The sequence below is a fragment of the Lacerta agilis genome, chromosome 8, assembly GCF_009819535.1.
Source record: "Lacerta agilis isolate rLacAgi1 chromosome 8, rLacAgi1.pri, whole genome shotgun sequence".
Taxonomy (NCBI): Eukaryota; Metazoa; Chordata; class Lepidosauria; order Squamata; family Lacertidae; genus Lacerta; species Lacerta agilis.
The window spans coordinates 69,954,029-69,965,167 of record NC_046319.1 but is presented as its reverse complement, the minus strand read 5'-3'; positions in this window follow the sequence as shown (position 1 = coordinate 69,965,167).

The following is an 11,139-nucleotide window of genomic DNA, read 5'->3' as shown; positions in this document are numbered from 1 at the left end:
CGGGGGCGGGGCTGCCAAGAGAGTGGGCGGGACTTCGAGGAGAGCCGTGGCGCGGGAGATGCTGAATGGGGCTTGCAAGGAGAGCGCCAGTGAGTGAGCGCGCGCGCCTCCCGATTCTCTTTGTGCTTACTCGGAAGTAACTCCCGGCACGTTCAGCGTGCGAGGCCATCTTCCCAGGTAAGCATATCCTGGAACCTTCCCGAGCCATGTCTGGAAAATGAGGCTGGGGAGGCAATGCTACCCGCGCACATCCTTGCTGCGAGTAAGCCTCCTGGAACTCAGTGGGAGTTGCTTCCGATTGAGTAAACAGGCAGAGGATCGGGCTGCAGGCCGCTGGGATGCAAACAGAAGGAGGAAGGAGAGGTCAACAGGCAATGGGAAGGAAGCGATGTTCATCTTAAAACAAAGAGGAACAAGATTAACGCGATAACAACTCGCAGGGAAACTCTGACCAGGTGCAGTTTTCCCTGGCGCAGGCTGAGCTATATTCCTGATCATCATCAGTTGGTCGTAGATGGATCATTACGTTCACAGAAGTGACTCTCCAAGGTTCCAGACAGCAATTTTTCCAAATCCTACCTGGGTTGAACATGGGACCTTGAAGCATTTTGTCACTGAGCTGTATATGACCCCTCCTTTTGCCCAGAACTAGCAATAACGGAAGATGACGGCCCCATCTGCACTATACGTTTAAAGCGGGATCTCCCCGTGTCATTTCTGCCCCTGAGACAGCCAGGTTGAAAGAGGTGTGCAGTACAGCGCCCTGTGCAAGACGTGGTTTTACTGTCCAGACCAGCAAAACACCAGCTGGCTGGCAACCACTTCATGCATTTAAAAAGCATTGGTGCTTTCTCTGGGCGAGAACCTAGCAACCTAACCTAGTGGTTAGGGCAGACCTGCATAGCCAAATGAGCTCGGAATGGAACGAGAGCTGCTTCTGGTTGCTTTAAGCAGCCCCTTGGTAACTCGGTGGAGCCGCATTGACTCTTTTACCCCAGTGCACCTGCTCCTCCTGTGCCAATATTTGTGTACCTTTCCACCCCACTCCACCCCGCTTTTACACTCTCCCTATTATGTTAAATGACTTCCCCAATAAAAGAGTCTTCGTTCCTCCAGCAACCTTGTGACTCAATATCACTAGTTATCTGTGTTCTTCACCGTTTTACAGCTTGTTCCTTATAGGATTAATAATGCCTCTCAAGCAAACAGGAAAGGGTGGGGGGGGGAGGGAGGTTTATAAGTGCACCAATGTGCCCGGGACAACGTTGTCCTGGCTTCTCTTACCCACGATGCATCTGGTGCCAGCTTCAGAAACTGGTTTGAGCAGAAACAGGGCTGTCAACCATTTCATTTTTTTTTTATTGGTTCAGTGTCTCCAGAAGAAGCCAGTAAACATCAGAACAACACAACAAAGCTTTTTCCTTTCTTTTTAATGCCATATAGTCCAGGGACCACTTATGATGCATCTGAATTCTTCTCTAGCTCCAGAGCGTGTCCAGTATTACAGAGCACAGTTCTCTGTTTGAACGGTCTGCCATCAGGCTGCAAGAGAGGAGGGGAGAGAAAGGGTGCAGGGCTGCACCATCAGTGCAGCTGAAAGTTCAGCAACTTTTGGTGCTTCCTCTCCTTGAATCTGCCCACCCCAGCTGGTCATTAGATGAACTTACATAACTCAGAACTTTAACCCGAGTTTGCTTCTCTCCTCCCCCTCCTTCCCAGTCCTTTTTCCTTTTGTGTTTCATGTCTTCTTTAGATGTAAGCCTGAACCCAGGGGCTGTTTATATTTTCATTTTATAGTAAGTTGCTCAGGGGGCCTTTTTTGGTTGAAGAGAAGGATAGAAAAAATAAAACTTTATTGAAAGCATCTTCTGTTTGAAGAGCTGTTCTTTCAAAGACCAGTTGTGGGAAGGTGACTACCTGGGTAGTTAAAGGCAAAGGTAAATGGACCCCTGACCATTAGGTCCAGTTGTGGACAACTCTGGGGTTGTGGCGCTCATCTCGCTTTATTGGCCGAGGGAACCAGCGTACAGCTTCCGGGTCATGTGGCCAGCATGACTAAGCCGCTTTTGGCGAACCAGAGCAGCGCACGGAAACGCCGTTTACCTTCCCGCCAGAGCGGTACCTATTTATCTACTTGCACTTTGACGTGCTTTCGAACTGCTAGGTGGGTAGGAGCTAGGACCGAGCAACGGGAGCTCACCCCGTCATGGGGATTCAAACCACCGACCTTCTGATCAGCAAACCCCTAGGCTCTGTGGTTTAGACCACAGTCCCACCCGTGTCCCTGGGGTTTAGCAGCTTTTAAAGGGCCGAAGAAGCCAATAGGATTAGGTGTTCCATTACCAACCTTTAAGTTTGTCTCTTGGAAATTCTTCCATATGCCTTTGTGAAATTATCTTTTGGGAGAAGATTGCATTCTCAGTTGCTCCACCTAGAGGCCTGGGGCAGCAATGCTTCATTACCAAGCTTGACACAGTACAGTGGTACCTCAGGTTAAGAACTTAATTTGTTCTGGAGGTCCGTTCTTAACCTAAAACTGTTCTTAACCTGAGGTACCACTTTAGCTAATGGGGCCTCCCACTGCCGCCGTGCCGCTGCTGCGCTATTTCTGTTCTCATCCTGAAGCAAAGTTCTTAACCCGAGGTGCTATTTCTGGGTTAGCGGAGTCTGTAACCTGAAGCGTCTGTAACCAGAGGTACCACTGTAATATTCCTGGGATCGGACTGGTATATTTGGTGTTGGGTAAATTTTCGCCCTTGTACATAGAATTCCATGCTGCACCATGTTCCCATGCTGTCTTGCCTGATTAATCTGGAGCCATCTAGCCTATCCCTGTGCTTCTTGCCCACACAGTAGACTACTGTAGTTAATTGGGTTGACTTGGGGTGCCAGGCAGAATTGAGTCTGGGTACCACTTTTGGATGTAACTCATTCACCCCCATAAAAGATTTTCTGCTGCTGGCAGAAAAGGAGGAATTCAGACAGGAGGCGTTATTGGGGGGAGTTGTTGTTGTTGTTACCTGTGGGATATCTCATTTGGTAGAGCATGAGACGCTTAATGTCAGGGTCTGATCCTCTTTTAATTCCATTCAAGAGTTAACTGTCCGTACAGTCATACCTTGGATCCCGAATGCCTTGTGAGTCAAACGTTTTGGCTCCCAAACGCCGCAAACCCGGAAGTGAGTGTTCCAGTTTGCGAACATTCTTTGGAAGAAGAATGTCTGGCGCTCCTGCAGCCAATCGGAAGCCACGCCTTGGTTGTTGAACTTTTTTGGAAGTTGAATGGACTTCCGGAACGGATTCCGTTTGACAACCAAGGTACAACTGTAATGCTGAAGAGCAGCATGTGATGCACAACACTCTAACCAACAGAGCTATTGTGAAAGGTCCTCCTTGCCAATAAATGAATAACAAATTACATCTGTAAGACTGGAGCATATATTGCAAGAATGCAGAGCCAGTGGTCTTCCACCTGTTGGACTGCAACCCCCCACCATCCCCAAACTTGCTGGTTTGGGCTGATGGGATTTGGAATCCAACAACATCTTGAGCTCCACCATTTCCTCTTCCCTGCTTTATAGATGGCATGGCCTGTTGTTCTCCTTCAGGAGACTGATTTCCCTTATTGCAGAAGCCAAAATTCCATAAACAGTATGCATAAAATTGCAGTTCCATGAAATGAAAAGCTCCTTTTCGTGTGAAATTCTCAGTCTGGTGACTGGTTCTTCCCATGGAAAGAAAAAAGCCCCAGGAAGTGCATAGAACTTTATGAAGGGCTCCCAAGCACATGAGGGGCAGGGTGGATGGGAGGAGCACACTATCTCTAGATGTGACATGCCAGTGCCCTCTTGTGTTTGTGATGTACATTGCAAGGTAAAGGTAAAGGTAAAGGGACCCCTGACCATTAGGTCCAGTCGCAGACGACTCTGGGGTTGTGGTGCTCATCTCGCTTTAGTGGCCGAGGAAGCCAGGGTACAGCTTCTGGGTCATGTGGCCAGCTTGACAAAGCTGCTTCTGGCGAACCAGAGCAGTGCATGGAAACGCCGTTTACCTTCCCGCTGGAACAGTACCTATTTATCTACTTGCACTTTGATGTGCTTTCGAACTGCTAGGTAGGCAGGAGCAGGGACCAAGCAACGGGAGCTCACTCCATTGCGGGGATTCAAACCACCGACCTTCTGATCAGCAAGCCCTAGACTCTGTGGTTTAACCCACAGCGTCAGCCGTGTCCCTTACATCACAATCTAGGGGCCAGCAAATTCTCCAGGTCTATAGATTATGCTGGAAGAACAGGGTTCAACAGTGACCTTTAGTACAGGAGGGAGAATTTTTAGTATGTGTTGCTTCTCCTGCCATGGCACTTTCATAGTGGGGGAGAGAATATGGCCCTGCTCCCAATTAATCATGTTATGCAATTATTCAAAGCTGTTTCCAGCACTGCATCTGGCACCCTTACAATGTTTAACAGGGGCTGAACCTCTGCTCACTTTGTGCATCAACCACAACTACCCCAGCCAACAACGACCCCAAGAGTGGCGTTCCTTTGTGGGCGACCTTCCAGGGGCTGCAAGCCAGTAGTAGATTCAGCAAACCACTTGCCACGCTCCATCCAAGCAATATACAGTTCAAGGTCACATTTCAGCCCAGTAAAATCTTTGGAGGAGAGAGAAAAACAGGATCAGTGAAGGCTTGGAGGGATGTGGCCTTCCCAGAGTTCCAAGGGCCACATATAGAGTGGACAGGAGGGCCACATTCTGCCCCACCCCCAACCTGTGGTTACCTATCCCTTGTTCTACACTAGTCATAGTTTTATAAGCAGAGATGGCAAAACTGATGGAACTGATTAAAGATACAGATTTAGAATCTTTCAAAGAAGACTGGAAATCTTTTCTGGACTATATAAAATCTTTCCTGGTCTATATAAAATCTTTTCTGGTCTATAAGTGAAGACCGCAGCAGGGTTTGAAGTGAAAGAAAACAGCAGAACGAATTAAGAAACATGCTAGAGAGGATTAAATTAGATAAGGCAGAACCTTAAAATGCAATTGTATGCAGTATGGATTACAGGTATAAACATCAGTGTTGGGTGAGTGGGAAGTCACTTGTTTTGTTGAATTGGAACATAATTGTTGAGTAACAGTAACATTCTTTTTTTTAGAGCATCTGTTTTTCATATAAATAATATATATATATAATTTTCTGTTTTACAATTTAAAATACTCATTTAAACATCCTTAAGATATCGATGACTTCCCGTCTTCTCTTTCCATGGTTCATTTTGCATTTCATAAATCCCTGCATATTTTACATAAACTAAACCATTCAGTATTCCATTACTGCAGCCATCAAAACTAACAAATGCAACATTCTATACGGAAAAAAAAAATATTTTTTTAAAAATAAAATGAATTCATTTCCCCTCACCTTTCAAAATATATTTAAGAAATGCTAAGCAACTTCTAGCGGGGATTTGAAGTGACCCAGATTTTTTATGTCAGGTTCTAGTACTCTAGTTTCTGCCGCACCCTGAACCTCCAGTCAACCGGCTCCAGACTTTGCATGTTAAGTTTCTGATTAATTCCTTTGGGTATACCCTGCAGTTCTTTATTGTTGTGACAGTACAGCATGGGGTTGTGAACTCTTCTCTTAAGCTTTTTTCCACATGCATCTAGCTCAGGGGCATGGAGGGGGTGTGGCTAGAAGATGCTTGCTTGAAGGAGCTTTTATGGCTGGTGACTACCAGGTAGTGGAAGCATTCCACTTCTTAGGACCAGGGATAGGAGGAAACACTTTGGTGATCAGAATGTAGTCCAGCAAATGAGACAGACATTTCGAGCTGTGTATCTGATTGGTGAGCGTGGGGACAGGAGAGGGGAGCACAGGGGAAAATAGAAGTCAGACTCACTGGTCTGCCTCACCCAGTGTTTCTCAAACGTGGGTTCCCAGCTGTTGTTGGACTACAACTCCCATAATCCCTAGCTAGCAGGACCAGTGATTAAGGATGATGGGAGTTGTAGTCCAAAACCAGCTGGGGACCCACATTTGAGAAACACTGGTCTGGTTCAATATTATCTATAGTTCCAGTTACAGGTGGGTAGCCGTGTTGATCTGCCATAGTCGAAACAAAATAGAAAATTCTTTTCAGTAGCACCTTAGAGACCAACTGTGTTTGTTCTTGGTATGAGCTTTCGTGTGCATGCACACTTCTTCACTATCAATAGTGTCCAGCATATCCACTTAGTATATAGTGCTTGTAAAACAAAGGTAAGCAGAAAGACAATTTGCCTTCCCATCTCACTCCTTACAAAAGAAACTGGGTGCAGTGAAAAATAAGCTTAAACATATCTGCCCCTGGGAATTCCTAGTGCATGAGCTAACTGAGGAGCGCAGAGTGCTGTCATCCAGCTTGTTGATTCTCCCCCAGTACAACGCAGACCCTGAGGTTTTCTCTGCAGAGTATGTTGTTCCAGCTGTCCAGATGGCAAGAGTGTCTGGGGTTGCACTGAGAGAATGTCGCTGTTTGGACGAGCTGTAGTCAGAAGTGTCAGGTACAGAGCAGAAATGCATGCAAAGCCTATGTTGTCACCCTGGGCCAAAGCTCAGTACAGTTGAACCTCTATTTACCACTGCCTCTTCTTACGGTCGTTCCAAGTCGCGACCACGGCAAACCCGGAAGTAACCAGCGGGTTTGCCGCCGTTCGCACATGCGCAAAAGCGGGCAATTGCCGCCCACGCCTGCACACAACGGCGCCTCTCCCAGCGACCCATTTCGATCTCCGGATGGACCTCCAGAATGGATTATGGTCGCAAACAGAGGTTCCACTGAACATTCAGTTTCCCCCACTCAGCCTGTGGCTACATTTGCCCCTTTCTGCTTAGCCAGAGGGTGTGTGAGGGTGGAGGTCAAATTACTGGAGGCATCACTGTCACCCTGCCTAAAATTACTGTTGCATGTGATAAGATTTAGATTACTGCAATGCACTATACGTAGGGCTGCCTCTGAAGACAGTTCGGAAAATTCAGCTGGTGCAAAATTCAGCAGCCCGGTTGCTCACCGGAGCAAGACGGTTTGCGCATATTACACCTATCCTATTAGTTTCCGGGTCCAATTCAAAGTGCTGGTTTTGACCTATAAAGCCTTAAATGGCTCAGGACTGCAATACCTGAAGGACTGCCTCTTTCCATATGAACCTACCCGGACCCTGAGATCATTTTCTGAGGCCCTCCTTCGTGTGTCTCCTCCTCGAGAGGTCCGGAGGGTGGTAACACGAGAATGGGTCTTCTCTGCAGTGGCTCCCCATCTGTGGAATGCTCTCTCCAGTGACGTTTGCCTGGCACCTTCAATATACACCTTTAGGCGCCAGACAATTTTTTTTTTAACCAAGCCTTTGGTTGATCTGATTGACATCCTATGCCCCTTTAAAATGTGGGGGTTTTTTTGGGGGGGGTAATTGAGTTATTGTTTTATTTTGATTATATATATTGTGATTTTAGATTTAGATTTTGCTCTGTGAACTGCCCTGAGACTTCTGGGTATAGGGCAGTATATAAATTCGATGATGAAGGAGGAGGAGGAGGAGGAGGCGACCCAGGGATAGTGTTATTTAAGTACACGATGAGATAGTGTATAGAACTAACAGGTGGGTTTTGTGTTGTTGCTTTTGCTTGTGATATTAGCTTTCTTTACAAATATCCCAGCAGATAGTGGGAAACCCCCGGTCTGGAGAAGGGCAGTGTGTGTTGTGTGTGTGTGTGTGTGTGTGTGTGTGTGTGAGAGAGAGAGAGAGAGAGAGAGAGAGAGAGAGAGAGAGAGAGAATTCAACCCTCCAGGCCTTTTGTTCTGGTCCGCAGTCAGGATTCTCTTGGTTTGACAACCAATCCTTCTTCTCAAGGAACTCTTGGAACTGTAGCTAATTGAAGGGGAATGGGGGTCTCCTGGTTCTTCTCAGGACACTCCTAACAAACCACAGCTCCCATAATCCTTTTGGGGAAGCCATGACTGTTTATAGTGGCATCATAGTTCTTCAAACGTGAATGTTGCCTAAGTTACATCCAGCCCAGGAGGTGGCACTGCCTGTCAGCTTCTCAATGTTTCCCTCCAAGAGCTCACCAGGGAGGAGGAGATGGTGGCAAAGTTAGAGTAAGTTGGTTCTGCCTGTTATTGGCTGGCTCCACCTTCAGCTGGCCTCTCTGTCTTCTTCCCCACATGTCTCAAAGGACAGTGGCCACCTCGGGTCCCAACCCAGCTCAAATATTTAGAGATGACAGCCGAGTTGCTTTCCCCCTTAAACTTCCCACAGCATGGGTAGCAGACATTGTCTAGCACCTGTTATTCATTAACCAGTGGTTAATATTGTTTTCTCAGTTAAATATATATCTACTATTACTATCCCTTTCTTTCCCTGATGTTAATTAGAAGAAGCTGTTGGCTTTTCAGCATTTTCTCAGAATGAGAGCCAATGGGATGTGCTGCCATGGGCGAATCTGTCCATTAAAGTTCCTCTCAGTTTCTAATTTTTCCACATTTCCATGTCAATTTGTGGCTTTTGTTTTGAAAGCCTTCACCAGCATCTAAGTGTGACTTTCTCCAAATAAGACAATTACCCTTCCTTCCTTCCTTCCTTCCTTCCTTCCTTCCTTCCTTCCTTTTGCAACATGATTTTCCTCACCTCAGAAAGGATATTATAGAGCTGGAATAACTTTAGAAGAGAGCAACCAAAATGATGAAGGGGATAACTCTCCTATGAGGAAAGATTGAAGCATTTGGGATTTTTTATTTTGAGAAAGGCACGTAAGAGGTGCCATAATCGAACCTTATACAACTATGCATGACATGAAGACAGTGAATAAAAAAGTGTTTTATTCCACCCTCCATAACACTAGCAGTACTGCCTAGCAGTAGGATCAACACTGAACCTTGAGACTCCATAAAAGTTGTTGTTTGTACATTGCAACCTTTGCTCTCTCCTACAGGAAATAAGCAATTAATTAAAACGTGGGAAGAGAGGAGTTAAAATGTGGTATGCAGCTTGCCTTACTTCAAATGAACAACCCCTCGTCGTAAAGCCAAGATTAATCAAAAGTTTCTTTGTCAATGTATTGAATTCTCTCCAGTAAAATGCCTTCTGTGTTAATACCACAGACAAAATTATCTTCCTGATATGCTTAATACCAATGGGCAATGTTTTGCTTTGCTTTTAAAATCTATGATTGCATTAATGGGCCAGAGAGCACCTTTTTGTGCCATCTGTCTTGAAGATAACAACCTTGGCTCTTGATAAACAACAAATGCCAGACTCTTAGTGGCACAGGAAGTTTGAGACCTGCTTTTCCCTGTCTGCACCCAAAAGAGAACAGCCTACTGTACTTTTGTTGCTAGTGAATCTGCAAATCAGTAAGCCTTGATGCCAGTTGACTAGGGTTCAAATTGTGAGACAGCCTGCAGAAGGTGTTAGTTTCATTGGCATGTCAACAATAACAGACAAAGGACAAAGTGCAATATATTGACTGTGAACTAAGGGCGAATACTAGACTTGTAACAAACGGGCTGGTGGAAGGCTGAAAGGTAAAGATTTTGGGGAACCTGTCACCCTCCAGATGTTACGCTAAATGACACAATTTTCATCATCCATGCCAATGAGCCATGCTGGCTGGGCCTGATGGTAGCTATAGTCCAACAACATCTGGAAAGCTATATCTCGTTGAAGGGTGACTCTACCTAATTCACTCTTTCTGAAACATTACATAGACAAAAGACCAGTCATCCTTGAAAATTTGCATTTCTTCGAATTTTGCAATGCAGTTCTCCAGGCAAAGAATAGGTACAACAATGTATAGATTAGGGCACAGTGTGCATATAAATGCATATAGTGGTTCAAATTACATGGGTATATTGGGCAAAATTACAGACATATGTGTTTGTTTGGAGAAATATGCTCTGAAATCCTGATGAATTTTACTGAAGACGTTAAAAAAAAATAGCAAACTGATTTGGAAATGAGAACTGAACCTCTGCAGTTCCATTCTCTCCAGCTGGTCCCATCCCAGATGCATATTTTCCTTCCTTTTGGAAATTTGACAATATAAAACAACCTGGCTGCAGATGTATAATTAAGCAAAGACTATCCCCATAGGCACATAAGGGAGAACCAAAATAAACAAGCACATACAATACCCTTAGTCTTCAGATGTTAAGGGAGGAGGCTTTGCCCTTGTGCTCTCCCCAAAGCAGCTCCCCCAAAGGAACATTATCCTTTCCTCTCATCCTTTGGGGTCACCGTCAGCAGGTTGCCACTGCCTAGAAGTAATATAGCCCCAGCATCCCTGGGAGTTGAGCGCAGGCGGGCTCTCGGCGAGTCAACCAGGAGGGATGAGGCAGGCTTCCCTTGGCTGGCTAGAGATTGGGAAAGGCCAGCTTCAATGGAAGCAGGGAATGAAGGTCAATGTGGAGGGGGCTAGGTGAGCAGCTCTGCTCCTCTACTGATGGTCTGCAGCTGCTGCTGCTTCTAAGGGAAGAAATACCAGGTTTCCTTGATATCTAATATTATGTATTACACCAGTACCTTGGTTCTCAAACTTAATCCATTCCAGGAGTCCGTTTGACTCCCAAAACCATTTGAAAACCTAGGCGCAGCTTCCAATTGGCTGCAGGAGCTTCCTGCACTCAAGCAGAAGCCGCGTCAGATATTCGGCATCCGAAAAATGATCGCAAACAGAAACACTTACTTCTGGGTTTGCAGCGTTCAGGAGCTGATTTGCTCAGGACTCAAGCTGTTCGAGTACCAAGGTACCACTGTACTAAGAGTATATTTGCATCAGGAAAGGAATAAAAAAGCAACTTGCTCATAAGTCAGCAAAAGAATTCCATTAGTCCACCAGATGGAAAATGTTTGCATAACCCTCATGAGGAAATAGCAGAAGATTTATATGCACGTACAAGATTTATATGCATGTACAAGATTTATATGCACGTATAAGCACATTCTTCTTTAATTTAATAATATTCCAAGTACAGGGATGAGAATAAGCAAGTAAGGCTTCAAAGTTTCATTTGAAGAAGTGCATCAGGTGATATGAAGCATTCAGAACCAGCAAAAATTCAAACAGAAAGCACCCTCTTTCATACTTGTCTCTCTTAAG